This window comes from Chionomys nivalis, chromosome 7 (genome assembly GCF_950005125.1).
Source record: "Chionomys nivalis chromosome 7, mChiNiv1.1, whole genome shotgun sequence".
Classification (NCBI taxonomy): Eukaryota; Metazoa; Chordata; class Mammalia; order Rodentia; family Cricetidae; genus Chionomys; species Chionomys nivalis.
The window spans coordinates 62,513,317-62,532,502 of NC_080092.1; positions in this window are offsets into that span (position 1 = coordinate 62,513,317).

The window sequence follows — 19,186 nt, forward strand, 5'->3', positions numbered from 1 at the left end:
AGCTGCTGCTGGGGACTCTGAATCGCCACCAGAGAAGGAGACAGTGTTGGGGATGAGGATTCTGAATCTTGCTTCATCAGTAGTCTTGGAGAAATTCTAGAAGTACTGCTGTCCCCTAAATGGAGGCATTCCTAATACCCACAAAAGCTACAATGATGCAGACACCCAGATAGCCCTTAATTGTGATTTAATAGTATTCACTGTAATTTAGCTCCAGGGTAATGTACTTTCAATTAACCAATGTAAACACAATGTCTACTTACCCCACAAATGTTCTCCTAAATGTGCTAATTAAGGCCTGGATTCAGTGTCTCTCATACTCCACCTTCCTTCCCCGGCCCCCAAACACTATCTGAATAGTGTTCCTAGTGGCGGTCTGCAATTTTGCCCCGGGCACCACAAGTCACCTTTCGTGGGGATTCAATCTCCTCCGGCTTCTTCGGTGAGTCACTGATTGAACTAGCTAATCCTGCCTTCTGGTGCTGGTACATGTACTCCTCTAGAATACGGCCCTCGCCTACCTGCTCTGTTTCATCTTATTCATCTCACTAATGTCACTCAAGCTCTTGTACATCCAGGCCTGTGAGTTTATGGATCTGTCCTTCTCAATGTCTCTACCTACCATCAGTTCATGTAAACATTCAACCGTTCTCAAGTCTCTGTCAGAATCACTTAGGTAGGCCATTTGCTTGAGCATGTTATGCTTTGCCTGGCCCCAGAAGCCTGTTTGTCTCTAGTGGAATTTGCTTGAATAAAGAATTTGACGGCAAACACCTATCCTATAATCCTAGTACTTGGTAGGCTAAGATAAGAAGATTATGAGTTTGAGGTTAGCCTGAGCTACATAGAAATGCCACACACACACACACACACACACACACACACACACACAGAGTTGGTACCCTGAGTCAAGCTAATTTTGTATCTGTCTTGTCTGCACTAGAATAGAAACGTGTAAGGACTGCTCTCTGTAGCTTCATGGGGACTTGCACACATATACATAAGTGAGTGCTGAGTTAAATGGGATTAAATGAAAATGGTTGGAAGTAGATAGGGCCATCTGACTGTGGAGGTCTTTAAGAAAGCAAAAAGAAGAGAGAAAGAAAGAGACGGGGAGGAAGGAAGGAAAAAAGAAAGAAAGCAAGGCTAAAAATAAAACCCAACAACCCCCCCCCAAAGCCCACCCACCAACCAATCAAACCAATCCTCAAGCATCCTCTACCATTCTGGAATATGGGTCCTGTTTGAGCAAAAGCTCAGCTGAGTTTCTGCATCAATCTATGCTGCTCATCCTGGCTCCATTCTTCTGCCTCCTCAATGTAATTCGTAAGATGTGGTCAAATAGCCTGTGATGTGGTCTCAGAGCATCTTTGCATAAATAACTACCGATGTCAGTAATAACTCAGTAGTAGCTAAGTGATGGGATTTGAATTAGGAGCCCAGCAATCTAAGTCTCAGTCTCAGAAATATCATTAATCCCTGTAGAACCAGGCTCCAGAGCCCGAGTTATTTCCTTCGTGTACTTCTGTACACAGCGATAGAGAGATAATTGGAGAACTAACAGCAGGCCGCTTTATGATCTCATACAGGCTCTGGATCAGTGGTCTGCCATTCTGCATCCCTATAAAACCCTTCTGGGGAGCTCTAAAGATCACCAGTGTCCTCTCTGACCCAATCAAGCGATAGAGTCTCCAGGGTCTCCAAGCATCAGAATGTCTTCTCAGCTTTGCCAAGTCATTCCCCCAAATAAGCCAGAGCTGAAAACTTCTGCTCTAGATGAAGGTTCCTCAGACTTGATGGTAATCTTTGCAGTCTAGTTGCATTGATCTGGGGTGGGGGCCTTGGAGTCCACATTTCTAACAAATTCCCAGGTGTTGTCAAGGCTCCTCCACAAGCCACACTTCAAACATCTAGGCTTGTTTGGTTGTGCATGTGTTTAAAAGGATTGTTTTTAGGAAGGCCATCTAACTACATACTGCTAATAGGAACCTCTGGGATCAGGGTGCTGTTCATACTTCAGATTCTGGGGAACACCGAAAGATGTCTAAGAAAAACAATAGCAGAATGAATTCTCCAAAGACAGTCAAGGCAATGGATACAAATAGAGCCTCCAATGGAAAGAAGTGCTCAGGAGAGAGCGGTGTGATAACTGGGACCCTAGGAACACTGGGAACAGAGGTTGAATGAAGAGAGCCCCCATAGGCTCATAGGAAGTGGCACTATTAGGAGGTGTGGCCTTGTTGGCAGAAGTGTGTCACTGGGGGTGGGCTTTGAGGTTTCAGAAGTTCAAGCCAGGCCCAGTGTCTCTCTCTTTTCCTGCTGCCTGCTGATCCAGATGTAGAACACTCGGTTCCTTCTCCAAGCATCATGTCTACCTGTGAGCCACCATGCTTCCTGCCATGATGTCGATGGACTGAACCTCTGAGCTCTAAGCCAGCCCCAGTTAAATGTCTTCCTTTACAAGAGTTCTGTGGTCACAGTGTCTCTTCATAGCAATCGAAATTCTAACTAACTCAAGGCTTTAAGTGAATAAGTGACATGTGGGCCATCACATTCAACACCCAAAGTTCCAGAGTTCCTAGCACCCCAAGACCATCCAAGGCCTTGCATGAGTTAATCCAGGCTATACCATTGGAAGGACCATTGTACCAGTGACTTTACTAAATGCCACTGAATCCAATCTACCAGATTTTCCAAAACTCCTTTGACTTGGATAGGTCACAACAATTTAGTTGCTTTAACTCACCTGCAGGTAGGTTCTGAAATAGGTAATATAAAGGTAATGCTGGAGGGAGGGATACAGGTCTACTATCCTCCAGGCTTGTGAATCTTCCTTCTCGCTGCCACCCTAGTCATGGCTAGTTTTATGTCAACTTTATACAAGCTAGAGTTATTTTGGAAGAGAGGACCTCAGTCGTGAAAATGCCCCACCAGACTGGCCTGTGGGCAAACCTGTGGGGAAATTTTCTTGATTGATATTGATGTAGGAGGGCCCAGTTCACTGTGGTAGTGTCATGCCTGGCCTGGAGGTCCTGGGTAGTATAAGAAAGCAGACTGAGCAAGACATGTAACCATGTAAGCCAGTAAACAGAATTGTTCTATGACCTCAGAATCAGCTCCTGCCTCCAGGTTCCTGCCCTGTTTGAGTTCCTGGCCTGACCTCCCTCAGTGATGGACTGTTACCTGGAGGTGTACGATGAAATAAACATTTTCTCCCTACTTTTGGCCATGGTGTTTTATCACAGCAGTAGAAATCCTAACACACCATCCAACATTTCAGTGGATACCGGCTCCAGCTCCTTCATCACTCTAGAGCCAGCCTCTGGGCTATACTGAGATGCTACAACAATGGGATGAGTCCTTGAGCAACTGCTGAGTTGCTGCCTTCCTTGTCCTCCCAGCTCTGGGGATAGATGTCTACTCCTTGCACTTGTGGGTTACTTTTTGCTCTCTCAGCCCTTTAAGACCTGCTTACATGGCTTCCAGTCTGGAATTCTTGATGATATTTTCAGAGTGCGTTTCCTAACTAGTGTCTGGACTCTTGCTCCAAACTAACTTCTTTGTTGGGCATCAGAATAAGAACAAATGTGGCTCAGCTGTCCTCACGTAGGAGGAGAATAAGTCTTTATTAAGATACAGTGTAGTGAGCACTGAATGAATTACATATGAGGTATTCGGGCAGCCTCGCTGGTGTGTGTGGGATCCCCAGAATGGGAATTAGGGAAAAGCTTTCTGGGGGAGTGCTATTTGAAGTGCAATAACATTTCAGGTAGATGAATTCCTAATGCATGAAGACATGGAGGAGTATACAGATCAGTGTGCTCTGGAATTGGCTGCTTGGCCAGAACAAAGATTATGGGTTTGGGAGAAGTGGGTGTTTCATCTCTTGATGGCTCTTTGGCATGTAGTTGAGCTGTTTGGAGTTTTTCTTAAACATTCTCACTGTTAATATACTGTTTCAGGAGGGCCATGACATGATCACTTTATCATGTCCAAAGTGGCTCCTAGGGTGGTCATGTGGGAAATTGAAAACAGGAACTTGACACCTATTAGAACTACAGTTTGGAAGTCAGTGTATTCGAGTTTACATTGCTATGACAGAATTCCTGGCATCAACAGCCTGAAAGGAAGAAAGGTTTTAATCCAACATGCAGGGAGGTCATAGCACAGCAGCTTACACCACAATGATTGATAAGAAGGAGAAGGAGGCGGGGTGGGGACGTGTATTATCAGACCTTGCCCATGTCCCTCCTATTCTATTATTCCCCATTCTGTACCTATAGGATACTGCTGCCCATACTCAGAATGGCTTCCCTCCACCCCAGTCAACCCTCTCTGCATACACCCTCACAGACACAACAATAAGTGTGAATTATTAGTCTACCAGGTACTTTGCAATCCAATCAAGGTGACCCTCAAGATTGAGCACTACAGTAAACTCCTTCAGTTTTGTAAGCCAGAAAGCCATCATCTTGCATCGGAAGAAATAGATCTATGTTTTAAAGACCTAGAATATGAGTTCAAGTCTAGGTCAATTATTGCTTCAGATACCAGGGGCACACGCATGTAAATATTCACAGACAAGAGGGAGGAAGGTGTGGACAGAGAGAAACTGAGGGAGTGAAAGCAAAAGTACATACAGAAGGGAGGGGAGGGAGGTAGGGAAGGAGGGAGTGAGGGAGAGAGGAAGAGAGAGCAAGAACAGCCAAGGTTGTATGGTGGAAAGGACACTTTGTTTGAAGAGATGTGAGCAAAACTGGAGTGTGTTAGTCAGTTGTAAAGGAGTTTACTGTACAAATCCAACAGGTTTCTTAAAGAAAGGGAATTCCACAGGTAGGTAGGGACAAATGTGGGGTTCCAAGGCTCTGCCGATTAGAATTTCAGATTGTTCAGGGGAAATACTGGGAGGAAGTGAAGGGCTAGCAGAAGGTTGGGACAACTTAAGTTTTTATTTCAACATACATCTGAATACTAGCCTTTATGCCCAAATGCTGGAGATGAGGCGCAGGTGTGTGGAGACCAAGTTACCACAAGAGCACATCCAGTCTTACATTTGGAATACTGGAACTTTGGATCTCTTTAAGGCTAAAGTAACCCACTTAGGGGCTAGCAAGACAGCTTAGTATGTAAAGGCACTTGCCATGCGAGTCTAGGGACCTGAGTTCAATCCTTGAACACAAGTGAAGGTGGAAGGAGAGAATTGACTCCACAGTTGTCCTCTCACCTCCACACACACATGCCCGCATCATCAACATACAGCAATAACAGATTTAAAAAGTTAGGAGAACTGATTTTGAAACCTTTCAAAGAAAATGTCACTCTGCATGGTTTGAAAAGGCATTGGGTCCATGCCAACATCTATGCATGTCCGCTGAAGAACATGAACCATACTCCAAACACCAACTTGAGGGGAAGAGCCCCAGACAAATTATTTGAGTGGAAATTACAAGTGCTTTTACTATCATCCCAAGAAAAGATTGTGAAGATCACACATGTCCTAAACTGTGGCTTACATAGAAGCCCACAAACAACCATGATTGGAGACACACGACATGTACAGTTCTCCAGAAGCTCAGGAGACTGCAGAGCATAAGAGAGACGGTAGTTTTGCAGACCTCACAAGCTAAACTTACTTTAAACCTAACTGTAGACAAGTAGAGTCTGAAGCAGAAAGAGGTAGCTCCTCTGTTCTACCCTTGTCTCACACTGTGTGAGGTCTAGCCTGGCCGTCATCATCTTGGAAAGCTGTTGGTAGTGTGGAGCCATGAACGCTGTGTATTCACAGGTGGCAGGTTGCCTGTGGAAGATGAATCAGACTTGTAGGGAAAGATCTCAGAGGAATGCCAGTGTGAATGAGTAGGGTTTCAGAATGACAGATTTGGATTTGATGGAAAAAAGATGTTTGAGCAGTTTGAGCTCAGCTGCCACCCATTGTAGGTGCCTGGCAGACAGAACATCCCACAGATGCTCAAGAGAGAAAACAAAGGGATCCTCTACCTGTCGATCCTTTGCCATGGGCCCAAAAATGTAGTCTCCTCTTACTTGATCTGCAATGATCTAATCTTTTGACCCGTTGTCTAGCTTCCCGGTGGCATATAAATCCCATGAAAACAAGGACTTTGGTTTATTTGCTTTGGTGTCTCAAGAATTTGAAACAGTAGCAAGTGTAAGGGAAGTGGCCAGTGAATATCACAAGAAAGAAGAATAAATCAGAAGGTGAAGGAAGAGACTTGATTGTGTTTGAAAGGCTGGTTTTAAAATTGGCTTTCAAAGCTTTAACTCAAATTTATGCTTTCCTTGAATAACACCTCACGTGGGACCCCAATACATAAAATGGATGAATGTGATGTTTTAATAGTGTACATTTAATCATAGGTCTCAATGTAAAACATTTATTTCTGTTTGTAATAAAAAGACTCGCTGAGAACTATGAGGTTGTTTTGATAAACATGATAAAACTTCTGGAATCAAGGCTGCTAGGAGACTCAGACTGTAATTTATTCTTCCATTTCCTTTTGCTTGCAGAGCACTGGGAAAGCTCAGATTCATGTGGAAAAGTAGTTGCAAATGATACCAGCCTCATAGCTCATCTGGCAATCTCAGGATAATTCTTCAATTAAACCAATGCAGAAGCCTGCAAAGGGAGTAGTTGGAAAATTGAGCTCAAAAGTTGAACTTCTTACTGTAGCCATGGGTTGTGCCTCTTTCTGCACATTCAGAACTCAGACAAGAAGAGGCAAGGCTCACCATAAGTGCCAGCACTGTTTTGATGTGTGACATTATCCCAGCTCTGATGAGTTGAACATCCGGTGATAATTACACAAGCAGCCATTAGGCCATGATGGAGTTAAGCATCCTCTCCTTGCCTGACTCTTAATTGAACATAAGACTGTGTTTCCATGCTGGGGAACTGCATAATTTTATAGACACAGAGATTCCCAGTCACATATTTATCTTCTTCTTTTTTTTTTAAATCACTGCAAAGACAAAACCTTCACAGCCAATGACTCATCTCCAGTATGTTCCACATAGAGTTCTGAGAATTGTTCAGTGTCCTGGCAATGCCATTTGATGTACTGGTGGCTAAAGTTTGGTACTGGTGCACATTATGTTATATGGTGTTCTTTTCTTTCAAATTACTATAACTAAGAGAATACATTACCATACATTTTGCAGCCCCTGCTTAACAAGAAATCTTAATTGATTTTTTAGTGATGACTAGAGCTAGGGAGATGATGGTTCAGTGCTCTACACGAGCATGAAGACAAATATTGGGTGGGCATGGTGACCAACCTGTCATTCCTGGCCTATGATGCCAGAGACAAGGATACCTGGAGCTAGTTAGCTAGACCAGACATAGCTTCAAGCTCCGGGTTCAGCTGAGAGGCCCTGTCTCAATGAATAAGACAGAGAGAGATTAGGGAAGACTCCTGGCGTCGGCATCAGGCCTCCAGATGCATACATATGAACATCTGTACATATCTGTATCCCTACCACACATATGTGTGCTGTGGGAACTCCTTCAGCCAATAGTCTTTAAGCTACTGGCCCACTTTGGGCGTGGCTAAATGTACCATATATACAGATGTAGAAATGTGCACAACCCCTTGGCTGCTGGGTTCAGTTTCAGTTCCCCACTCATGCAAAGGACTGCTGATCTGTGAGTCTACCCCTAAATAAAGAAACCTTTATTTATACTCCATTCTGGGCCAGTGTAGGACTATTTTATCATAATCTACAACAAATGGATATAAAAATTTTTGCTGGCCTTGTGAATAGATTTAAATATTATTAAAGAAAGCCAAACGTTAAGAGTTCCTTATGAACTTGACAGTTCCAAACTGAGGGAATTATAATTGTAACCTTCAAGATACTTGGGTAGGACCATGCAGACAACAGCAGAGAAGGTGACTTGGGCTGTGCCTACCTTTGGTTTTCATGTGGAATTGGTTGTTCAGGTACCCGAGTAGATGAACATAATCCCCAGAGTCCCATCTGTGACATTACAGGGTGACAAAGGTGCTTCTGTCCCAGTGAAGACAGATGTTGATAAACATTCAGGGAAGATAGCTATCAGGGGTGGCACATATCTATTCCTCAAGCCTTTATTTCAGAGATGACAGTGACCCTCCGCTCTGTAAGCCACCAAACAAAGAGACAGATACCTGATCTCATTCAGGGAATGACCTAGTTGTCAAACACAGGTATTATTCTACTATTTGTATCAAAGATAATATTGGATTTTAAGTTATTAACATTTTTTGAATATTTACCTCTGTGCTATATATTTTCATAACATTATTTCATAAATTGTTTTACCCTTTGGAGTAATTTCAAAGTCTCCAACTTTTAGTAATCTCCATTTCACAGGTAGGGAAACTGAGGCACATGGATGGTAAATCACTAGGCTAGAGCCATGTGGTTAACATGCAGTGAAGCCAGGACTCAGATACACACTGAGCTCCAAAGTCTAAACTTTTAATAACTCTGAAACACAAACAGAGTGTGGAAGAAGAATTCATTAGGAGATGAAATGGTTGGGTGGTAGGATATCTGTCTGCAAAAGTCAAGTAAGTGCTATGTCATTGGTACTCAATTGTCTTACCCGAGTGACACCTAGTTATGTTTACCAGTGTTCAGCTGGCTTTCATCTTGGCCTACAGTGAGACTATTTTCCCTCTTTTGAAACTGTCCCATCAAGTCTATCACTTATGCTAGGAGGGAGACAGATAACTCTCTCTCATTTTGCTTGACAAGGAACACAACCAGAATGCCTGTGCTTGGTCGAGTGAAGCCGACAGCTGTAATGTGGCATTGAGCTTCAAGATATGCAGTGGGTGGAGAAAAATGAGCCCCAAGTCAGTGAGGTAATACAGTCTGTGAGAGGAACAGACATTAGGCAGAACACAGCTCTGCCAGTAAAGAGGTGTGACCCGGACTGTTTAGTCTCTGTTTGAAGCTGAGAAATGTTAGCCTATTCCTCATAGGCTTTCTGGAATAAAGAGTCAACCAAACATTAAATGACTTGACTCTGTTTATGTTAGAATATTACCTTTCATTTTCATCACGGGATTTGTACATATGATACAAATATCTTTAATATATATACATATATATATATGATAAAACTAGGTAGATTTTTCCTCAAATGTTGTGACAAGGAGTTGGAAATTCTGACAAGTTATCTGTGGTTATCTGAGTAACAAGGCTGGTGCTATCTGTTATCTCCCCAGCCCACTGCCTCAAGTCCTGCCCAAGTTGCTCCCAGTCCTTATCTGTTAGCTGGAATGAACTCCTTCCTTGTAGACTTCCTCTTGTGCCTTTTTTTTAATTTAAATTTTATTTTTATTTATTTATTTTTAATTTTATTGTTTATTTATTTATTAAAGATTTCTGCCTTCTCCCCGCCACCACCTCCCATTTCCCTCCCCCTCCCCCATCAAGTCCCCCTCCCTCATCATCCCTAAGAGTAATCTGGGTTCCCTGCACCGGACTAAAATCTCAAGGTCCAAATCAAGAGCAGGAGACAGAGCACGAGCAAGGAACTCAGGACCGCGAGGGGTGCACCCACACACTGAGACAATGGGGATGTTCTATCGGGAACTCACCAAGGCCAGCTGGCCTGGGTCTGAAAAAGCATGGGATAAAACCGGACTTGCTGAACATAATGGACAATGAGGACTACTGAGAACTCAAGAACAATGGCAATGGGTTTTTGATCCTACGCACATACTGGCTTTGTGGGAACCTAGGCAGTTTGGATGCTCACCTTACTAGACCTGGATGGAGGTGGGTGGTCCTTGGACTTCAATATATACATATTAGAGTACTACTCAGCAGTAAAAAACAATGACTTCCTGAATTTTGCAGGCAAATGGACGGAAATAGAAAACACTATCCTGAGTGAGGTGAGCCAGACCCAAAAAGAGGAACATGGGATGTACTCACTCATATTTGGTTTCTAGCCATGAATAGGGGACGTTGAGCCTATTATGCGTGGTCCTAGAGAAGCTAATTAAGAAGGTGAACCCAAAGGAAAACATTTAGGCGATGAAAGGAGACAGAGACAAAGACCCTCTTGTGCCTTTTGAATTGGAAGAACTTCAGAGAAGTCATGCACAGATCAGCTGCTCCTGCTATTTTCTGCATGACAGATATGTTGTCAAAGATCTCGAAAGGCAGGCACCTCAAAAGGGAGAGAACCCTGGATAGAGACGAAATAACTAAGTTCGGAGTTGAGCAAGCACTGCAAAGAATCCACATCTGATCCCAGGGAGCATGAATTTTTAAGAAAACTTCTGGCTCCATGACTCCTCTCACAGGCCAGACAGGTCACAGATTCTGGAAACCAACTATTTCTCAGTGAGATCTATAGGAAGAGGCAAGAAAGGTAACAAATCAACACCAGTAGGCCCAGTGCCTGAGTTCAGCTGAAACACAAGCTTGGGTCCACCAGGGATCAGTTGGCTAACTCCACTGGGATGAACATAGTAAGCTATTTACTCTTCCCAGGGTGAATGGGTGTTTTGGAAGCCTTACTAATAGCTCTGACTGTCAAGCCCCTGGTGGTTGGTTTACTTCTGTTTAATCTCACTTGTGTACAAAGAGTGGGATGGGAAAGGATGAATGAGCTCATTCTAAATTCAGCAGGTAAATTAAAGATGTGTGTGATGCCACCCCGCCATAATGGATATTTTTCTGCCAGCATAACTGACATTTCCAATCTGACTCCTTTCAACGTGGGATGTTTGCTGTTACACACACATGCGCACGTCACTCACGTACAATAACACTGTGGATTCTCTGCACGTCCCACACCTGTGAGCAGACAGACTGCCAGTGGAAACATCTTGCATCCACAGCTACTTTCCTAGGACCTAATTCTCCAAAGCAGAGGCCAGAGAACCAGGGCAGTACAATTGTCCAAACCTAACAGTGCTATCTCTCTCGCTGGACAATTTCATCCCAGCCAGGTCAGCCCACACCTTTCTCTGGGTCTCAGCAAAGTCTTGTTTCTCCCAGGAGGGCCTTATCCCAGAGTCTTCAGGGAAGAGTCTCCAGGTTCCATCCAAGCATATCTAAATCAGGAATCTGAAGATCTGAAACATCTCCAGTGCTCTCTCTGCATCTTCTCCCAGAAACAGAGACCCCTGGGGGACATCTGAGGCAGACGGAGGAGCCTCAAATGCGAAAGTATCTATTAGCTTCAGGTTCTCCCACTGCCATGCATTCTGGGAAAATTCGGTGCTGTCCCTGAGCCTCAGTCTTTTCATCTACAAAACGGGAAGAGTAATTGTGCCTCCTCTGCCCAGCTCAGCTCTGCAGCCAGCTCCTTGCCTCAAGGAAAAGGAGTTCCTGAACTATCTGCCCCATAGACATCCTTAGCACTTCCCCTCATCCAGTCTGCCTAGACACTATTTCCTGCGCTGCTCCTACATCTTCAACCCTCTTTCTGCTCATTGTTAGGTACATACTAATCCTAGGCATGAGACTGGCCTATTTCCTGGGAACAGCCATCCCTCTACTTCCAACACACGACATTGTGTCGTTGGCTTGCAATGGTAAGATGGTAAGTTGGACCCTGTTTACATTCCCATCTCTTAACATTCCTTGAGCATCTCAGTGTACCAAGGCTCTGGTAGGTGTTCTGATTCAGGGAAGCACGGGAAACAGAGCCCAGTGACATGGAGTCTGGAAGGCTTCACAGACAAAGGGGGAGGAGCAGGCATCAGTGGGAAAGGGGAGAGAGGTGGTGCTGGTGGAGAATGAAGGAAACCTTTTAGAAAGGAGAATTTATCCTATCTAAATATACTAAATATATACAAACATATGGGAGAAGATAGGAATTTGGTTTGTTCCAGGTACCATGGGAGGTACATGTTTTCAGTAAAACATTTGACAAAATGGGCCACGGACTTGGAGAGGCAGAGAGACGCTTGGGGCCTTCCAGCCAGCAGACCTTGGTGGGCAGGTTGGTGCCTATACAGACCGACTTCGGAACCCTGGCTCTTTCCACTCCACACTGTTATTTCCAGAAGGGGCAGGCAGAAGCATTCCAAGAAAAGTTGCTGCAGGCAAGCAGATGTCAGTATGGCCTTGGCTGGAAAATCCATTCTGCTGGAAAAGAGATTGCCTTAGAGTGCAGGGGCCATTTCTAAAGAGGATCAGGTCCCAGGGAAGCAGCAAGGTTTGTCATCTGTCACCAAGTCACTAACAAGGTTCTGCCTACAAGGTGAGCAGCCTGAGGGCCTCATGGGCTTTCCTTTTTACATGCTAAGCTGTTGAGGTCCTCCCCGCTCCTCCCTCACCTCTTCTCCCTCCTCTCCCTCCCTTCCTTCTCCTCTTTTTCTGTTCTCTTAATGCTAAGCACTACTTAGGAGAGGTGGGGCTGTCAGCAGAGGTGAGGAGGATGTATGACCTAGAAGCCGCAGAGGATCCGGGATGCTTATACACCGTCCCCTCCCTGCTTCACAGGGGCCTAGCTTTAGGGGCTCCAGCGCTCTTGGGACCTATCTCTGATCCTTTTATCTGGATATTTACAGAACATTCTGAGGAGCTGATTTGCCTCATGATATTATAAAAGAGCAGAAATAACTCTGTCAGCATTTCAGGTACCCAGGAATTCGTAACTGTTGGCTCCCCTAGGCATTCCAGGCAGCAGCTGGCAGGTGAGAGTGAGAAAGTCGGGGGAGACAGGGAGGCCCCAGCCCAGAGAACACACATTAGCAAGCCAGAACCCCAGTTCTCAGGGGCTCCACTGAGCAAAGTCAGAAAACCCAGAAAGGGAAAATGAGAGAGAAAAGTAACCTTGACGAACATCTTCCGTACATGTTATCTTTCCATCCTGTGACAGGTGGACATGGCCTGATGCTACAGCTAAGGGGACGGAGGCGGCAAGGGATGCTAATTTATTTGCTAGAGTAACATACAAAGGAAGAGGGAAATCCTGCATTCGTATTTCAGAAAAGTTAACCAAATTTTCACAACTTGTTAGTTTGATGTAAAACCTGGTCTGTAATGAGCGTCTGCACGTGTGATGAATATACTCACCACAAGCGGGTGTTCAGAGCTGATTCTCAGCTTGCCTCTGCCCACTGGGAGACCTATAGGAAAGACAGACCCAGGAAGCAGACAGAACAGTGGGATATGGGGTGGGGGTGGAGCATCACGGGTGACCCTTCCTGGGCTCCCGAGCTTCACCACACTCCGTTAGTGATCCTCACAAGACCTCAGTAGGGTGAACAGATCATCATCATGCCTGTCTGTGAGAGGGGCACTGAAAGATGAATCTGAGTGGCCATCCATCTGCTCCAGGTCAGATGCTCAGTAGGTGACCAACGCAGGACCCATGCCCAGGCCTACCTGACAAATCTGTTCTCTTAAAAATCATAAGTGTTGCTTCCGAATTCAGCATTGGTTTGGGGTCAATGAACTCTCTCCAGGGAGGAGAACTTGGCACAATGGAGACACTGATTAAGAATCAACCAAGCAAAGGAAGTGGGATTGCAAACATTCTACAAGATGGCTTCTAAGACTGGCCAGAGGGAGGAGCAATTTCTAAGTTTAGAGGAGCGATCAGGGCCCAAGCCCGCAAACCCTTTCCATTTATGAAAAAGAGTTGAGATTCCGTGTTAATAACAGTCAGGTTCCTGGGAGGACTTCATTCAGAGAGAGCTGGTCCAATTTGCATTTTGCTGCAACATGGATTGGATTTGAGGCAAAGCTGGCAGCTGAAAAAATCAGTGGATGCGGTTACAGTCATGGGCCATTAATTACAAAGCAGAAACGACAGGGGTAGAGGGGGTTTTTCTGAGTTCTAATGTGTTGACGGTTTGCTGTTGCTTGTGAGAAAGGGGTCCTGAGAGATGTAGATGTGACTGTCACCTTATTGAAGCTTACCTCCCTAACTGTGCCTATCACTTTGCCAGGAAAGCAGGGATCAAGGGCACGCTGGGGTCTGGGGACCTGTTTGAGGCTGGAAAGGCTTGACAGGGGCATCACAACCATGCATTAAGGCAGATGGGCCAAGCTGAAGTCATTTCTTCTCATTAAACCATATAGTCACAAAAATTCCTGGGCATCCATCAAAAACAAAATCAAGACTGAGACGCGGTGCCCTGGACCAAAGGATGTTGACACTATCTCCTCCATCTGCTACTGCCTCCCTAAACAACAGAAAGCTGGTAAATGGATGCCATTTTTCTCCGTGTTTAGTTTTTCTGAATAAATTTCCTTAAGCCTCTGGCGGCAATTACCACTTGTCTCCTGGCAAGTACCAGCCGATGACAAAGGAAGAGAACAATAGCAAACAGATATTAAGAGGAGAACTCGAAAACGCTTGATCTCCTTAGCTTGACAGGCTGTTGCTGGATTTGGTTTAGGGGGTGGTGCTTTGGGGGCATATTTTCCTCTGGGTTGTGATGGGAGGATGCATACATAATAGAGTCATATTTCCTGCAGGTGAAATTGGTGCTGGCTCCTTGGACTGAGTGGAATCTATCAACAGTGCCAGGCTTGCATTGAGCCCTAGGCATCTAGTGCTGCCCTGGCCATGAGGAGTCATAAATCCCTGTTTAGGTCATCGGGTCAGTATTTCTTGCATTTGTGGCATGCAGCCAGTGCCAGTCATTACTGGAGAAATGTGGGCAGAAGAGACCTAGGGAAGATCCCTAAAGCAGGAATTAAGAGATAGAGTTCTAATTCTGTCATTTACCAAGTGGCCTTGGACCCCGTGTTTCTCATTTCTAAAAGCCGAAGAGCACCAGAGAGGTGGGGCATGGGGACAAAGTAATTTCAAAGCTCTCTTCCAGCCCGATCCCATGGGAAGGGGCCAGCAGCTACCAGGTTCCCAATTCCCAAGGAGAACTCACTTAGGGGAAGCTCTGAAAGAATGGGAGGGGACCTCTGAGGAGAAGGGCTTTCTCTTATTACTCGCCAAGAGGACTGGGTTGTGTGTCAGAGATGGTGCTGCAACATTTCTGGGAAGAGAAGCAGGGGACAGTGAGCTTTGCTGCCTGGAAGGGTTGGAAGAGACTCGCAGGGTGACAGGGAAGGACACCTTTGTCCAATTCAGTTCCTGATTTCAAAACAAATGAACAGCTATAACCAAAAGTAAAGAAGCCTTTCCCGCTAATCTTTGCTTCTGCTCATTCTAGAAGCAAAAGGCCAAGGATGTGTCTGAGGGCCTTAGTTGAAATTTTGTACATGGACCCTTTGTGGTGAGAGGGAGTCAGAGGCCTTGTAGGGAGTTCACCCATCCCTGTATTCTACTCAGTAGCTACCCCACCCTGTTGTGATAACCAAAACTGTTTCCAGACATTGCCATATTTCCCCTGGCACCCACGTTGAGAAACACTGCTGCCACTTGGGCCATCAGACTTTCAGTAAAACCAGTTTTGTTTCTTTCCCAAGTGGGATCATCTCTTGATTTTCTTGATGAGACAACTAGGAAGGAGCTCCCTAAATGAAGAAGTTCTGGTGCTGTTTTCAGGCTCAGATTAGGAGTGTCTGCCACTCTCGGGGCTCAGGAGGAAGGTCCAACAAGGAGCTGGATGAAAAGGACCAGTCCAGAGAGAGCTCAGTCTCTGTGCTGGGATGCTCGCTTCATGCAAGGCAGTATCATTAGCCTGTACTCATTGCCTCAGAGCTGGACCAAATCATTCCCGCCTTTTGCTGAGCACTGGGGAAAAGAGAGGATGCTGTTTGCCCAGGAGGTTTCGCAGAAAGGGGTCCAGCATCTATCTCTCATCAAGTAAGGGTGTTTTCCAATAATGGAAGCAGTCAGAGCTCAGCTGGTTTCCAGAAGAGCAATGCAGCCCTTTGTCAAGGCATATTACTCCCCATATTTTAGCTATGTGAGATTATGGAAATGAATGGCAAAGAACATTTTCTTTTCACCAAGCTTCTCTATTAGCCTTTAAGTAGTTAGCCTATGTCCCTTTCTTGTGGGGATCAGAAGGGGTTAATGGTTGACAATCTCACTTCGGTCTTTTCTACAAAGGGGGAGGGTCCTCTACACTCATCTCTGAGGCTTACTCCCAAGATGGGTCTTATCCCAAAGCCTAAGTTCTGCTCTCATATGTAAGCAAATGCCTGCTCCATGGTTACCTGGTAACCAAGGTGCCTATGTAGGAAGTGAGGTGTTTTAAGCTGGGGTCACAGACTCCCTGAAATTGCATGCCATTCACAGTGCAGGTGAGAATGAGTATTTCTGTGAAGAAAGGCTCCTGGCTTTTATTAAACTACAAAACTGTACAGTGTGCCTATGTACTCTTTGCTCACCCATGCAAGTATATCTGTATGTACATGCGTGCCATAGAGCACACTGAGAACTGATTTGTTTGAACAGTAAAAGAAAGTGTATTTGATACCTGCAGGCATCCCTGATAAATGTGTTTATGTGGGGAATTTGTATGATTTCATATGTCTAATGGCGAGGATAGGGGGTCTATGATACAAGTTAGCGGAGTCCCTGGAAGCAAGGAACTACAGGCTGAGATGAAGCTGCAAACAAGCAGAACCACAGCCTTTGCTGCCCCGCAGATCTGCCAACCTGCAGACCCTGGAGTTGCTGCCTGTGGATTGCCCTAATGATGTGTGAGCACACTGAATTAGCTGGGGCTGAGATCTGGGGAGACTCTGTTACACTCATGGCCAATTCACATTTGCCACTTGCCTGGTGGACTTTCTGATTAGGATTGTCCCTCCTTATGGGTAGTGCGTGTGCCAGTTTGTGGTTATTACCCTCAGAAGGATGTGTGCTGACTCCAGGGTGGGGTGGGATTGCTATTTCTCCAGTTCCTTCTGTTGCTGCGCATGGGCAGAAATGGGAGGAAACTTTGAGTCAGGTTCCAGCAGGGAAGGCAGTTGAGTTAACGAACTACATGGGCAACCTGAGATTTTCTTCTGAGATGGTGGGCCAGGATGTATGAGGCGCAGACATCAGAGAGCATTGCCACTTAGGATAGAGCTGCCTGAGGTCGGGGAGTGAATGATATGAGGGAGGAGGGGGAGGGCCTATGCAAATGACCTCTCAATTTCCATGCTCAAACAAGGAAAGAAAATGGAACTAAAGAGTACAGTCTGTCCCTAGCCAGCTGTATGACCAGTACCTATCACTCTCCCTCTTAAGGTGCCTCTCAGGAATCTTCCATGAATGTTGAAGATGACCTTATCATTTGAGATTTGAGTTGCATTTCAATAGAGTTAAAGTATAAGCATCGGGTCCCAGAGGGTTAGTTCCTGAATAGAGATACGTGATTGTAGAGGAGGGAATTTGCCTTCCCAGGACACATATAAATTCAGGGTTAATAATTCAGGAACCCTACCTGGTTGTTTTGATGATTGAACCAAACCACTACACAGAATGGCTGAAAATTTAAAGCTATGTTATGATGTTTTGGTTCAGAAATACTTCGGTGCATTATTTTAGATGGATGAAGTAAAATCCCACATGATGATGGTGGTGATAGTGATGTGCAGATGGAGGTGGGGGTAGCTGGGGTAATGCTGTATGTTTTTTGATGCATCTTTAGGACTATACCCCTTCTTCTGTTACCTCATCAAAAGCAGAAGATGGAATGTAATGATGAAGTCTTAAATTTAAAATCTCTTGGTCATGACCATGGAATGGCCAACTCTACCAACCCCTTATGTTATAGAACATATCCTATATAGACACATCCAGATATGTCTCACATTCCAGTTGATTCATTTGGTGCAATCTACTCCGGTTGTTGCTTGTGGTATATAGTAGTTACACTGGGTCCTGGTTACTCAGAAAGAAACATGATTAGGCCCTTGTTCCTAAGAAGCTTTTCATCTGAAGTAAATGTGTAACAGTGAAGAGGAAGAGAAAGAGGATAAAGAAAAGGCTCACAGCCCTGCAGCAGGTGAGGAAGGTCCTGAGTGCTGCTCAGGTAGCTCCCTTAGTGAGTTGTCCTGGAGAACTCTGAGCTCTGGTCCTCCATGGATTTCCTATAGGTAGGTGGGGTACACAGTCTTTATATGTCCTTAGGACTATTTCTATTCCTACTCCCATCCTGTTTTTTTTTTTTTTTTTTTTTTTTTTTGCTTCATCTGTGTGTTGGGTCAATTATTCAGAGATAGTGGGACCACAGGCTTCTGATATACACACAGTCAACACAATGAACCTATGTAGGGTTAAAACAAACTTCATTCTATGAACACCGGAACTACAGCTGGGAGGCAGTGTCTTGGGGAATGCTGTGCTCCCTGATAGATACCAAAGCCACTTGCTCTTTGCCCCTCTGCATGGCTGCCCAGCAGGATCTAGACTGCTGGTTGGAGAGAAATGGCTAATGAGGGGCTCTGTGCTGCAGGCCCAGAGTAATCCCTCTGTGCTCTCAACTACAGATAGGAATTTTGCTTATTTCAAAGACCTCATTAACGCCGAGATTGGTAGGAGCAGCTTCACAGCCGATTCATCTCCAGGAATCAAAGACAGCCCAAGGGCCCCATGAGCAGCCAGGAGTCACTGGCTCTGATGGTATCTCATCTGCTCTCACCTCCCAGGTGCCTGGGATGGCCTACAGCGAGGGTGATGGATCCTTGGAGACCTTTCCCAAGGCCTTAAATTATGCAAAAGCAGAGTCTGCATCTGAGACCTTCTGGCACTTTCTGGGAGTCTCCATGAACAGCATATATCTATATTAGTCTCATTCAAGTCTGTTACAGTTTGAACAGGAAATAGCCCCCACTAAAAAATGATTGGTCCTGAGGCTGTTGAATGGATCAATGACCAAATTCTTTGATGAAATCATGATATGATGGCATTACTGGGAGTCAGAGAAAAGTAGGAGGTGGGACTTAGCCAGAGGAAGCAGGACAGTCAGATCATATACTCGATGCTACATCTCATCCTGGCTCCTTTCTGTATTTCTCTCTTTGCTTCTGATATGTCAAGAAATGTAGAACAGCCTCTTCCATACATCCTTGAAACCACAGTGTTTTGCCTAAGTGCCTGGAGCCACACAATCATGGGCTGAGTCCTCTGAAATCATGAGGCAAAGTGAGTCCTGCTTCCTATAAGTGGTTTCTGTTGGGTATTTATTTGGTCACAATAGTAATTGAAAAAAATATGAACTCACAGCGCCCCATCCTTTAGACCAGTATAGAAGTCAGTGGTGGTGGTGGTACCCACTGAACCCAACCAAGCACAGAAGTG